The following is a 14,831-nucleotide window of genomic DNA, read 5'->3' on the forward strand; positions in this document are numbered from 1 at the left end:
ATGTATGTCTGCATGCACATGTGCAAGGGTATCTCTGTGATGCCACATAGTGTTCAACAATTCCATGATACGAAATGTCCAAAATAGGCAAATCCATAGAGACAGTGGTTTTGCTTAGGGCTGGGGAGGGGGAAATGATGGGGTGTGTATTGATTTCTTTCTAAGGTGATGAAAATGTTCTAAAACCGTGTTACACATGTCTGCAAATATACTAAAGACTATTTTAAATGTGTGAACTATATCATGTGTCAATTATATAGCAATAAAGCTATTATTTTCTTATAAAGCATAAAAGAAGGTTCTCCAGAGATGGACTGCTGGGCAAATGATAGGCCCTGTGATGGCTAAGCATGCACCATGCCCAAGGTCAGGGTCAGAAGCAGGGTCCAGGCTAGTACAGCCCTTCCCCAATACTCACTGGCAAGAAGCACATCTCAGTATGGCTTCTGGAGAAATGTGCACCCAAGACCTCTCTGCCCGCTCTTCTGTGCTGGTCAGTGGGCAGCCAGGCACTGGGGGTCACATAAATAAAGGTTTCGCACTGTTATTAGAGCTGCTCTGCAAAGTCAGCAGCAAGCAAATACCGCCCCTCCTTCTGTACAGCTCTCACATGAATGTTAAGGCCTGTGCTTGAGGCCACTTCCTCTTGCTCCAGCGTGTCCAGACTACATTCTGCAGCTACAGCCATGCCACTCCTCAGCAAAAAATGTGTCCTAGGGCTGGCCCCTATCCAGCAAATGACCCAGTTTGGCATTAAGATCCCCTATCAACATAGCTTCCACCTGCATCTGGGAATGTCTGCAGCTCAGCTAACCAGGTTTACTTAGCATGTTTTGTACATGCTGCAAGTTGTGCAAGATACTGATGGCACAGAGCTAAAGAGGGCATGAGTGTCCTCCAACATTGCTTTATGGGCCCCCCCAGCCCTCTTTCACTCATTGTTTCTTCTACGCAGTGGCACATTTAAGCAAAAAGGACCGTTACAACAAAATTATTTCTAAAATTACATGTTTGAAAAGAGGATATGGAATAATTAAACCTTAAGTATTTAAGTATTAACTTTACAAGGTCTATTTACTTCATCCTAACACTGATGTAAAACTGTAAGACATGAGAGGGTAAACAGGAAGCTTCTACCTGGCTCTACAGAGCATCTCAAAAGGGGAGCCAGAAACATTGGCAGGAAGATTCATCACAAATGAACTTCAGTCCCAGGCACCTGGACAGACCTGGTCACATATTTATGTAACGTAACATTTCTAATGCCCAGACATGCAGCTAACACAACACCACACCCATCAGCTCTGAAACACCAAAAACAAGACAGCCCTTGCAACTGAGCATGCGCTACCAGGTCAACAGGAAGGTAGACCTTGGGCAGAGCTGGGGCAGTGAAGACCTCCGCAGGCTGTGTGCCCTACGTCTACAATGACTGGCAGGAGTCCTACCCACTGGACATACTATCCCCACCAGGGAGGCAAATCCAGACAGCTTCATCCCTGCCCCCATTCTCAGGGTCTACCAGCTATGTCATTTACTGCTTTTAAATAATATACTGTATGGTGACTGAAAAACATGTCTTTACTCATTCAAATCCTCTGAGGCATGCACCTTCACAAATTAATTTTACAAGTGATAAACAAATTTTGCATTCAGCAAAAAAAAAAAAAAAATTCTTGTTGAAGCAAATATCTCACTAGAATTTGAAAAGCCTCCTTCTCCCTCACTCTGAATTTTTTGAAAAAGGAAACTCTGCTTTTTCGCAACAGGTTTGCCGCCAGAACACAGGTGTTGTGAAAATCAGTGCTATATTTAAGCCTAAATGGGAAAGAAAAAGACTCACATCAACATCGTTGTCATTGGACACGTAGATTCTGGCAAGTCTACCACAACTGGTCATCTGATTTACAAATGTGGTAGGACTGAAAAAAGAACCACTGAAAAATTTGAGAAGGAGGCTGCTGAGATGGGGAAGGGCTCCTTCAAGTATGCCTGGGTCTTGAATAAATTAAAAGCTGAACGTGAGCGTGGTATCACCATTGATAGCTCTCTGTAGAAATTCGAGACCAGCAATTATGTGACCATCAGTGATGCCCCAGGACACAGAGACTTTATCAAAAACATGATTACAGGCACATCAGGCTGACTGTGCTGTCTTGACTGTTGCTGCTGGTGTTGGTGAATCTGAAGCAGGTATCTCCAAGAACGGGCAGACCCATGAGCATGCCCTTCTGGCTTACACACTGGGTATGAAACAACTAATTGTTGGTGTTAACAAGATGGATTTCATTGAGCCGTCTTACAGCCAGAAGAGATATGAGGAAATCGTTAAGGAAGTCAGCACCTCCATTAAGAAAACTGGCTACAACCCTGACACAGTAGCATTTGTGCCAATTTCTGGATGGAATGGTGACAACATGCTGGAGCCAAGTGCTACTATGCCTTGGTTCAAGGGATGGAAAGTCACCCATAAAGATGGCAGTGCAAGTGGAACCACACTGCTTGAAGCTCTGGATTGTATCCTGCCAACTTATCCAACTGACAAGCCTTTGCGTCTGCCACTCCAGGATGTCTACAAAACTGGTGGTATTGGTACTGTCCCTGTGGGCTGAGTGGAGACTGGTGTTCTCAAACCCGGCATGGTGGTCACCTTTGCTCCAGTCAATGTAATAAATGAAGTAAATAAAGTCTGTTGAAATGCACCACGAAGTTTTGAGTGAAGCTCTTCCTGGGGACAATGTGGGCTTCAATGTCAAGAATGTATCTGTCAAAGACGTTCGTCATGGCAATGTGGCTGGTGACAGCAAAAATGATCCACTAATGGAAGCAGCTGGCTTCACCGCTCAGGTGATTATCCTGAACCACCCAGGCCAAATCAGTGCCAGATATGCACCTGTGCTGGATTGTCACACAGCTTACATAGCTTGCAAATTTACTGAGCTGAAGAAGACTGATCATCATTCTGGGAAAAAAGCTAGAAGATGGCCCAAAGTTTTTGAAATCTGGTGATGCTGCCATTGTTGATATGGTTCCTGGCAAGCCCATGTGTGTTGAGAGCTTCTCTGACTATTCTCCTCTGGGCCGTTTTTACTGTTCATGACATGAGACAGACAGTTGCTGTGGGTGTCATCAAAGCAGTGGACAAGAAGGCAGCTGGAGCTGGCAAGGTCACCAAGTCTGCCCAGAAAGCTCAGAAGGCTAAATGAGTATTATCCCCAATACCTGCTATCCCAGTCTTAATCAGTGGTGGATGAACGGTCTCAGAACTATTTGTCTCAATTGGCCATTTAAGTTTAATAGTAAAAGACTGGTTAATGATCACAATGCATCGTAAAACCTTCAGAAAGAAAGGAGAATGTTTTGTGGACCATTTGGGGGTTTTTTTGTGTGTGGCAGTTTTTAAGTTATTAGTTTTTAAAATCAGTACTTTTTCATGGAAACAACTTGACCAAAAATCTGTCACAGCATTTTGAGACCCCATTAAAACAAAGTTTAATGAGGAAAAAAAAGGGGGGAACTCTAAGAATTGACTTCATGAATATTAGACAAGTCTCCAAATATAAAATGCTTAAGACAATCAATATTTCAGCAAGTGGAGTCTCACTGAGCAGCACTAACCATGTAAATAAAGCCAGCCAGCCTCCTGCACCAGCAGCCCCATGGCCAGGTGAAATGCCAGGAACCTCACAATGTTGGATGGAGAGCAAGGTGTGCTCAGGCAGTCTGCTGCTCCTCAGAGACAGGGACCACTTACAAAGCTGCAGGAATCAGATCTGATTCATCTGTGGGTATTCTATTATCAAAGTGTGCTTCCAATAAAAAGGCTGGGAATGATGTGGCAAGCTCCACTCTCCTAGTCCTTTTAGGAAAGAAAAGGCACAAAAGCAGGAAGGGAACAGGTGAACAGACCTTCAAAGCCCCAAGAGGGGGTTCACAGCTTGACTCAATACTCACTAGAATGCAAGAAAATGCTGAAACGACATGATTTGTTTTCATCTAAAACACCAGGAAAAAAAAGTCTAAATATTGCCAACTCCTCCCAAATAGAGAGACACTGGCTGTATGTGGAGGTCTCCAGGCCAGTGGCAGGTCTGGAGGAGGAGCAAAGGCCATGGACCCATCCATTATCATTTTACAATAAGCTCACTCCCTGCTTACTCCCAGCCAAAGCAGGCCTTGCTGGTGACTCTCAGAAAATGGGCAAACGACTACAGGAGTTCCTGCAAGGACCAAACACCATGAGCAACCACGGCAACAGCAACCACAAAAAGGAAGAGCTGACATTACCACTTCTGAGATAAATTTTTCATCAGCTGGACTGTTTTGCCTGAGAGATCTAATCAAGGTTGATGAGAACTCAGTAAGATTTCAAAACTCACCTGCAATGAACATCACCTCAATATAAGGTACATGCTCTGCTTCTGAAAATTATCTTTACTAGCTATGGCAATGAACATCAGCATAAGCAAAGAACCAGATCTTCAAAACACAGCCCCACCAGTATTAAAACAAGGTTATTTAAAAACAAAGTCTTTGTTCCATTAACGTACAAAATAAGCAGCAACATGCTTATTTTTCCTTCGTCTTAGAATAAGCAGACATACACTGAGGGGTGGGTAGTTTCTTTTTTTCTTTTTAACGACTGTGGCACATAATCATCTATTTACAGTGACCGCTTATGTTCCACTTAATAGGACATGGAGCCATTAAATAACCCCGTGAAATAAGAGAAGAAACATGATTATTTTCAGCCAGTAGTTAGGGAGACCAGGGCTCAGAAATGTTAAGTGACTTTCCAAGATCAGAAGAAATGGAACTTAGATAAAAATTGAGGGCCTCTGCCTTTAATTCCCGCCTAAATCCTCCAAACTCAAGAGCTAGTGTCATTGGCAAGTGCTGATCCAGAGCAGGAGGGCTGGCCCACAGAAGAAAAAAAAAGAATGCATTAGATGGTCCTGGCCAAGAGCCAGACCCAAAGTGAGATGGCTTCCAACCAGTGGAGTGACGGAATGAATGTAAGCATATGTGATGAGCTTTTAATAATTCAAGGCTGCCTCAGATTATACTGCAGACGGCAAATAAATAGATTGTGAAAGCATTCTGAAAACCTTACCATGAACTGTTGCTCTTCACTAATGAAGCACAGTACCTTTTTTATTCTTGAATTTCTAATCCTTATCTTTTAAAAGACATACCATTTATAGATTACTAACAATGTACAATCTGTTGTGGGTTTTTAAAAATTATTCATTGCTGATTTTCAACAAGTCCAAATGAGACATTTTTTATCAAGAAACTAAAGTGGAAAGTTCCAGAGATGAACACAGATCCCTCCAAGAGAGGCCTCTCTAGGCCTATCATTGACTGGAGGGAGGACAATGGATATGAGCTGACCTTGCTTAGAACAGGAAATAGGCTCAGGAAGCAGGAAGGAGCAGAACGAGGACAGGAGCGAGGATACAGTAAAGAGACACTGCTGGTTCAAATGGCAGCTCTGTTAAAGAAGGTATAGTACAATTTTGGGAACACCCCTTACCCCTAAAAGATGGGGCATGTAATAAACGGCAACAGAAGCTAGTGTATTACCTCCCAGAATGAGCAGAGCTTCTCTCAGGCCCTACAGCCATCATCTCCATAGCCGGGAGTCCTGTACTGGGTAGGGTCAGCCCTGGGCGGCTCCCATCACCCTGAGAGATTGGTAGGCTATCGCGTTAAGACAAAAGCTAATAGTTCAATATCCAGTTTGGCATCTTTTATTCTAAAAATTTACCACAAAATAATCAAAGGGCTGAGGTGGGGACAAGAATTAGTATGCAGGAGGAACAACAGGGACAGACAGTGGAAGAAAAGGTACTGGGAGAGGTGGGCTCTGCCAGGCCTCTGTGTGTATCCCCAAGAGGCGAGGGTCAGTGGCATGAATGAACTTTCCTTAAATATACCCAATACTCTATGAGGTCTGCTGCAAAGGAAGACAAGAGAGACTATGCTGACCAAGTGTTCTGACCGGTTGCAGGAAGCCTGCCAGTAGCCTTGTTCAGGGACCCTCCTGCATAGCTAGTAGAATGTAAAATGGTATAGTCATTGTGGAAAACAGTATGGCAGTTCCTCAGAAAACTAAACACAGAATTACTATTTGATCCAGCAATTCCACTTCTGAATGTATACCCCAAAGAAATGAAAGCAGTCTCAAAAATATACTTGTACTCCATGTTCATAACAGTTTTATTCACAATAGTCAAGACATGGAAGCAACTCAGTGTCTTATCAACAAATGAATGGATAAAGAAAATGTGGCCGATTCATACGATGAAATATTTATTATTTAGCCTTTAAAAGGAAGGAAATTCTGACACTTGTTATAATATGGATGAACTCTGAGGACATACTATGCTGAGTGAAATAAGCCAGACATTAAAAGATAAATACTATATGATTCTACTCACATGAGGTACTTAAAGAAGTCAAATTCATAAAGACAGGGTAGATGGGATGACCATAGGCCATTTGTAAATCACTGGCCTGCACAGCTCGTCCCAGCTGGCCTCCTCCCTTCTGTCTTCCTCATCCTTACCTCCACAGGATGGCCCTTTCCTGACCTGGCCTCCTCTCAGTCTGGTCAGCAGGAGTAGACACACCAAGTGAGGCCTTCTTGTACTCACAGAGGGCACTGTGGCCCCAGGTCCTCACCAAAGTGACTCCTGCAAAAAGCTGGGAAGGAGCTATATTATAACCAAGGGAGTCCTTGCTGGCACTCAGGATTGCAGAGTATCAATGCCCTGGCCACTGCGGTCAGCTCCTTCTGGACTGATCTCTGAGACGTGCCCAAGGCCAACTCTAAGTAGCAGAGCTGTTTCTCTCTGTGGTGGTCATGCAGGGGATCTTTGTCAGTGTAAGATATGAGAGGCAGCAGGTGAGCATTAGGTGAGCGGGCAGAACGAGTACAAGCTGGGGCCCAGCAGAATTCAAGGGGAGGGGCCCTGGGGAGGCTGCCAAGAATGCCTTGCCTTCCCCCAGCAGGGCCGCCTTCTGTCCCTGTAGGTGGACACCAGTACACCTCTCTTGGTCGCCTCAGAAACACAAAGAAGGGGCTGGAACACTGGCTGCTCCATTTCTTTCTTTTCTTTATTTTTTATTTACTGAACACTAGGGTAAAAGTAGTGAAAAATAGTAAGTTCTTTAAAACACAAATGAGGTGCAATTACTACACGCAATTCCTGAAATCTTTAAAAACAGTCCCGTGAACAGGTCTTTTTCCTTTTATGAAACTACAACCACTTCTCATAATTATGGGGCCTCTCCCAGCTCTTCCAGGCCACACCATCCAGGAACTGTGTGCTCCTCCCCAAACACCACCAGGAATGTCCACATCTACAGCTTTGGGTCCCAGGAAGTTCGACTCCTTCACTGGTTTTAACGATGCAGAAACTGAGGCCCTAGATACAACTTCTCACTTAAAATTGCAGAGGTCAAAGTTCTATTAAATGACCAAGGCTGTTGCATGCACATCCCAAGTGGTCTTACAAACACCCCTACATACAGAGCAGACACTGGGAAAGGCCTCGACTAAGGCCTCAGAGCAGTTGGGCGAGCTCTTTCTCTATATCACCCACATTGCAACTGCACGTCCCCAGCAGGATTTTTACATCATCTGTACAAGTTTCTACATTTGTATATGTAGGCAGCTAGCTTAGCAACATGGCAAAGAGCAATGCAGACAAATGCCTTTGTTACTGGTACTGAATTAACACCCTGGGTTCATCACACATCTGGAAACGATGCCTTTAAGATCTTCCTTTCAAGGTCCTCGGCCTTACTCGGAGCTTCTGTTTAAACTAAAATGAGTGTTCAGAAAAATAAAGCATACACCCAAAACCAAAACACTTGAACTTTAGTAGATTTTGCTATCTGACCAACAGGAAATCTACAAATATATTCTCTAAACTTCACTCTCTGAAAAGCCAGCAGATTCTAGAGGCTTCCTTCCAGAGGCCCTGGGCTAGGTGTCTCTGAGGGTGGCTTTCTAAATGCTGTGCACTCATTCCTCGTATATCCTGAAAAGCCGTACATCCCGAAAAGCCGTCTCCGGAGGTCATGCTCTAGAGCTGAAGATGAAAAAGAAAGGAAGTCCTTAGACAACAGAGAACCAAACAGCCTAACAACAAAATATTTTCCTTTACACATCACCAGGATTTCAACTATTCTGACCTAGGGTGCCGCCTGCAGCCAATTTCAATGATGATTCAGACACTGTGCCCTGAGACAGGGCACTTGTGGCAGAGATTAGACGACATGGCTGTCACTGGACATCATCTTCCTCATGGTAGTAAACTCCACATGCTCAAAGTTTTAATTTTAACATATTGTTTGCTTTTTGGTTTTTTGCCTAAGATTCTAGAACGTTTCTCATTACCATTTTAACTTCTAGTAAAAAAGAAGAGGACACATAGTTCGATAAAAATATAGATGTCATTAACTATGTTTTGTTGTGTCTTATCAACCATTTTTCCAAAATACTACAGAGGGATCACATACAACAAACAAGGAAACAATAGTAACTCCAGGAGCCTCAGGTTGCTCAGGCTGCTCCTGCCTCCTCACTTTGGTCCAGCAATCTTGACTGTTCTGGCTAATCCCACTCTGACCCTTGCACACTGAACCTGAAGGTGGAATATAATTTCACGAAAGGCACCTTCACCCATTTTCATATCCAATGATATGTTTCCATTTTAATCTATTCTGGATTGTAAGTGATGCAGAAAAGATAGAACAGCATTCACCATATTCTTGTGAAAGCTACAAAAATCCTAAGAAAAGTGTCAAAGATACCGAAATTAGCATCATATATTTTAATCAGTTGATAAATACGTCTATGATTAATGATTTTTAAGTTATCTGTGGTGAAATACTAAATAATTATATACCTTAAATCTTAAAATATTTAAAAGATTAAAGGCCCACCGACCTATTTCTGTTACCTGTATTAGCCAATGTTGGTGCTTTCAAGAATTAACATCCCTTCCAAATACAAGGGCAGCATGGCATTCATGTCAGGGATGACAGCAATTCTAGGAACAGCTGCTTCATCTATCATACAAAGGGACTCCCTTTTCCTGTGCGTGTGCATGTGTGTGCTGTGGGCTACAAAAAGGAGAGGAAAAGATTTAGATCCACTCAGTACTCCTCTGAGTGCCCACAAGACAGATCTAAGTAGTAAAATATCCTACTGGGCCTCACCATGAAGTCTCCAGCTATAGGCAACGTATTCCAGCCTCCGCACTAACTGGGCTGCTTCGCATCTGGACTCCAGCTGCAGTCCAACCATTCAGCATGGGCTCTTGGAGTCATGGGTTCCTATCCCAGTAACACCCAAAAAGAGACCCCCTTTCTATCTCCATGACACAGAGTAGATTATTCCAAGCCTGGATCATGCCTATACTGCTGCAGCACTCCTACTTCCCCATGAAGACCCCTTAATTCCTGATCCTGGCTGCCTCCCTTGGGTCTCATCATTCTTCATCAAAGTATGAAACCTGCTCCACACAGGTGGAAAGCCTTCTCAGTTATCCTATCTCTGCCCTCTCAGGAAATCCCACAGAATCTTTGTTCCTCCACTTCCAGGAGGCCCAACCAGGGAGGCAGGCATAGGCATATTCATGACTTGGGCCTCTTTGCCCTGGGCTCAGTTGTTACAGTGAGGGCTTCCGACAAAATTCTGGAGAATTACCAACTGCCCTTCTCTGAGTGTCAGCAAAACCCCGAAGCAGTGAGCTGGCTCATTCGGGCCCAGTGACCATCTTCATCATAATTCAACTCAGAAACAAAGGATTTGATTCAGCTTGTTAATGCTCTATAGTACACTTCAAAAACATCAACATGTATCTTTGGTTATAGTTAAAATCTGAAATACAGCATCAGCTGGGAAATGCCTAATCACAAGAAGTCTCAGCCCCAGCAGAACTGAGGGCACTGTCCACTTATCTATTTAGAACAAAATTCAAAATGTAGTTACAAATGAAGTGGACAGTACTGAAGCCTGAATGAAACATAACACCTGATAAATGTAACCCAAATCCAAGTTGGGAAAACATCTATAATATTTGTAGCATTCCCCCTACCCACAGTTTCACTTCCCACGGTTTCAGTTACCCGTGATCAACTGAGGTCTGAAAATATTACATGGAAAATTCCAGAAATAAACAATTCATAACTTTTAAATTGCACATCATTCCGAGTAGCATGATGAAATCTCATGTCTTCTCACTCAGTCCCGCCTGGGATGTGAATCATCCCTTTGACCAGCATATCTACACTGTATATGCTATGGTAGCCATGCTGGTTATCAGAAGGGTTAACAGAGTACAATAAGATATTTTGAGAAAGACTATATCATATAACTTTTATTACAGTACAATGTTGCAATTATTCTATTTTATTGTTGTCGGTCTATTACTGTGCCTAATTTATACATTAAGCTTTATCATAGGTATGTATGTATAAAAGAAAACAGTATATAAAGTGTTTAGTACTACCCGCAGTTCCACTGGGGGTCCTGAAACATATCCCCCGTAGATAAGAGGGGACTATTATATTTAAAAACATATGCTAGGCAATGATTAAGATTTAGTCTTACAAAGTTTTGAAATTTCTAAAGGAAAAAACTTAGGTAATTCACAATTCTGTGTCAGAATTTAGGGAAATCAACTAATGAAGAGGGAGCTTCCTTCCCCAGCGTCTGGGCCCCAGAGGCTCCCCTAGAATACTCCTGCACTCACACAGGGAAGCCTGGGCCAGACAAGGAAATGAGAAACCTAACCAATCCACCAACTTACTGTCACCTCATGAATGACTCCAGGTGTGACCAGCAGGAAAATCACACAGGCAAAATAAAAGTTACGGGAAATGATAAATCACTGTTGTTTTTAAGACATTAAATTTTGGGGTGGTTTTGTTACACAGCAATAAGCTACTGATTACACATCTTATTCAGGTTAAGACCTAATTTGAAATATGGAGGTATGGAGGAAGTATATAAGGTGCTAACAAACACATATTTAACTCTGAATTATTTTTCTCCCCCCCCACATTCTGCCCTAAAGCGTTCTCGTGTTTCCTTGTAAGATTGAAACAGCACTCCAAATGACACAATCCTAACGTGGCTCCTTGAAGTGAAAGCCTGTATCAGCACCACCCATCACCTTTATCATAGTGCTTATTATACTCAAAATGCTTGGCATGGAGATGGCCCGAGGTAAAGTATGACCATATGCTGAATACCTGTGAAATCCTTTACTATGAATCAAAGTGAACAACACTACATTAATTCTCAAATTTTAGCATGGAAATCACATTCCAAGATCTTTCCCAAACTTTCTGAAGGATGCTGTGAAACCTTTAACAAATAACAAGTCTTGAAGCCAAAATAATGAAAATTTTATAAAATGGTCTCAAAAGAATCTCCTTTCCACTTACCCCCTCCTCGTACAGATATTGGAGTCATTTCTAAGTGGTTGTTAGTTTAATTATTTGAAAGCCCTATCAGACATAACAGTTTTGTTTGCTGGTTGGAGAGTTGAAATCTTAAAGACCTGGTGGGAGAGGAAGTTCCAAAGTAGACAACTGGTTTTTGGAGAAAAGCTGGTAAATGGAACTTCAGAAACCTCACATTCCACATGATAACAATACATACTTGTGAACCCCAACGAATCTCATCACGTATTCTAAACTCTTGGATCCTAATGATTAATTACACACAAGTATGTGCTATATATATTACATATAATATGTACACATGTAACAAATTATATGTATATTTCTCCAATGTCGCTTGCTTAATATTTTCAACATAATTCAGTAGATTTATGAAAGATCTGTTCAGAGTACCAATGTTAGAGAGCCTAAATCTGAATTATTTGGGGGAAAAGTGCAAAACACAAAATCCACAACTACCTTTCAGTTCAGAAGATTGAGAATCTCTGAGCATCTGCACGTAGTCCCAGGGAATGTGCTGCAGAGCACCCTCGAAGGTGGGATAGGGTAGGGGGGATCTACTAGGCCCCTTGGGCAAGGCAGGGGATCGCCACTGCACTAAAGAGACACTACAATACAGAATTAGCCACAGGACTTCCTGAAATTTGCTTTCAAAAAACATTCCAAGCTCTTATGTCATGCTTGCTTTAACAGCAGAGAAACAGGTGTGCTCACTGGAGAAAGGGAAGAGCAGTGAGCTGACTACACAGGCTGCTCACAACTCCTGCTTGTGTTCACAAAAACATGCAAGGATGGGGCTGAGGGGAGTTCTCAAGAGAAACCTGTCTTCATGACAAACAGACTTCAACTTGCCTACAAACAGCAGACTCTTGTTTAAGAATGTACCCTTCCCTAACTCCTTTTCTGTGTTTTTCAGTGGGTGCTGAAATAGACTCTAGTAAGAGATGTGGCACTTAATAGGACAGAACCTAGGACTTTGATTTAACAAAGCCACTCATTGGAGCATGGCTCAGTGGAGCTCACCAAGCCTGGTTCCAAAAGGCTAACTCCCTGGAAAGGGCCAGAAAGCAAACTATTTGGCCCTTTGCAGGCTTCACTGATGTGAACAACTCTTTAAAAACATGAAAACCACCCTAGCAATCTGATCATACAAATTCAGGCCATGGTTTGCCAGCCCCTGGCCTATGGACAAACCAGCACGCAGCCCAAATTCCTCGCTGTGGCTTTTTTGTCTCTCTCGATCCCCTCCACCCAGAGAGACTCATCGGACACCCACTGCCTCCCCACTGCCGCCTCAGAAGGTGCAGACCCCTCACTTTGTGCAGGGACAGTGAAATCACACAGACCTGTGTGTCTCCACACCTAACACAACTCTGAGTGTCCAAACACCTGGAGTGAAGTGGTACTGGAACTGGTGTACTGGTGGGCAATAGCACCTGGGGCCCACTATTCTAAAGAATAAGCTGCTCACTTCCACAGGGGCCAAATCTGAGACTAGTGGGCAAAGCAACCCCAGGAAACCAGTGTGGCTTCAGCTTTCAAACAATACCTATGAATGTGCAGCTGCCCCATGGTAATTCGTGGAGCCCTCTCAGGCTCTCTTCAGCCCTGTTCCTCTGACTTGGCCCCTTCCTTGCAGGTGCCCTTCCCAGCCTGAAAGGTCTGCCTGCTTCTAGAGGCCTCCAGAAATCCTCCACACGACAAAACTCTCTCCACTGAGGAGGCCCCTAAAGCAACTCCAAGAGACCTGGAGAAAAATGTTTGCTTGAGAAAGGGGTTCATGCTTAGAAATATCTCCTATATATACATCGTTCATCACTATTCACTATTTTGGATTAAAACCAATTATATCTGGGGGAAATGACAGTACAACAGTAATTCAAAGCAAGACAGCCCTTTTAAATTCTCTCTTTTCGTTTTATTAAATAATTTAGCATATGTGTTTTAGTCCTCATGCTATTCATTGCTACTGCACCTCTTCAAGATCTAACAGGAATCATCAAATTTAAATATCTGTTCTATAAGAAACTGTACTTACAGCAAACTATTCATTTGAAGAGGCTGCATTTACCTGGTTTCTAGTTTTACTCACAATGCCCACATTGCTCAGCATTTGAACAATAAGTCCTAAATCAAACCAGCTTCCAATGTACTTTGTCCAAACACATTTTCAAGGCTTTTCTGTGCAACGCTTTCTCTTGCTCCCACCTTAATTTCTTTCTCTAAAGAAAAATAAAGGACAATAAAAGACTACAGAACAAGGAGGTGTCAGGACAGTAATAGAAGGCCCTCTTGTTTTCTTGAGGTAAGCAGACAGTTGTGCACTTAGGATTTCAATCAGGATGTGTGCCCCAGATTAGAGAGGAACACCCCCATTCTTCCTCCTGTGAGCCTGGAGCCACCCACTGCATGGACTAATCGCTATCCAGTTCAACCCTAGCAACCTACTCTAGAATAGGCACAAACACAAGATCAAAGCCACAAGCACCCCAACCTCAAAAGGTTCTTTCAAAAGAGAACACAACATTCTCTGGTCTCCAAAGGCTTGAATCAAAACAAAAAGCAGTGCAGCAATTCCACTCCTGGCTGAATGCTTGAGAAAAACAAAGACATACATCCACAGAAAAACTTGTGTGCAAACGTTCACAGCCATACTACTCATAATCACCAAAGAGTGTGAAACAATTCAGATGACCACCAACTGATGACAGAGAAACAAAATGTGTTCCATCCACACAATTAAATATTATTCAGCCATAAAAAGGAATGAAGTGCAAACACACACTACAACATGGATGAACCTCAAAAGCATGATGCCCCAGAGCATGTGAATCCACTTCCATAATAGACAAATCAAGAGATAGAAAGCAGGTTAGTGGTTGAGGGTTATAAAACACAACAGGGGCGATCCCTGTGGTGAGGGTACGGTTCTAGCCTCTTGACTCGTGCTGAATACAGGAAGCTAAATGTGATAAAACTGCACAAAATAAACACACACAACTGAGAGCAAACCTGAGCAATGTAAGATCAGAGGATTTTATCAGTGTTGATATTCTATCCTGGTTGTGATACTGATCACACTTTTTCAAGATGTTACCATTAGAGAGAAACTAGGCAAGTGTACAAGGCTATCTCTACATTATTTCTTACTTGTGAATCTACAACAATCTCAAGAAAACCAACAAACACAAACCAGATGTGCCAGCCCATTTCAAACCCCCAACCCAGCTGAGGGCTGAAGCTCTGAGAGGCTGGGGGACTGTCCCCTAGGCACAGCCCAGGTAGAGGCCATGCTTGCATGACGATGAGGAATCTATTTCAAGTCCCAGAAACAGCAGGGAAAG

General features: G+C 42.9%; 1 protein-coding gene and 1 pseudogene across 6 annotated transcripts in view; one reads left to right on the forward strand and one right to left on the reverse strand.

Annotated features, from left to right (window-relative positions):
• Positions 1 to 14,831, reverse strand: part of ANKRD11 (ankyrin repeat domain 11) — a 129,945-nt gene that overhangs the window by 74,025 nt on the left and 41,089 nt on the right. The gene's annotated exons all lie outside the window — the stretch shown is intronic.
• On the forward strand, positions 1,808 to 3,500 carry LOC102888804 (annotated as a pseudogene).

Source organism: Pteropus alecto, unplaced genomic scaffold (genome assembly GCF_000325575.1).
Source record: "Pteropus alecto unplaced genomic scaffold, ASM32557v1 scaffold7, whole genome shotgun sequence".
NCBI classification, from domain to species: domain Eukaryota; kingdom Metazoa; phylum Chordata; class Mammalia; order Chiroptera; family Pteropodidae; genus Pteropus; species Pteropus alecto.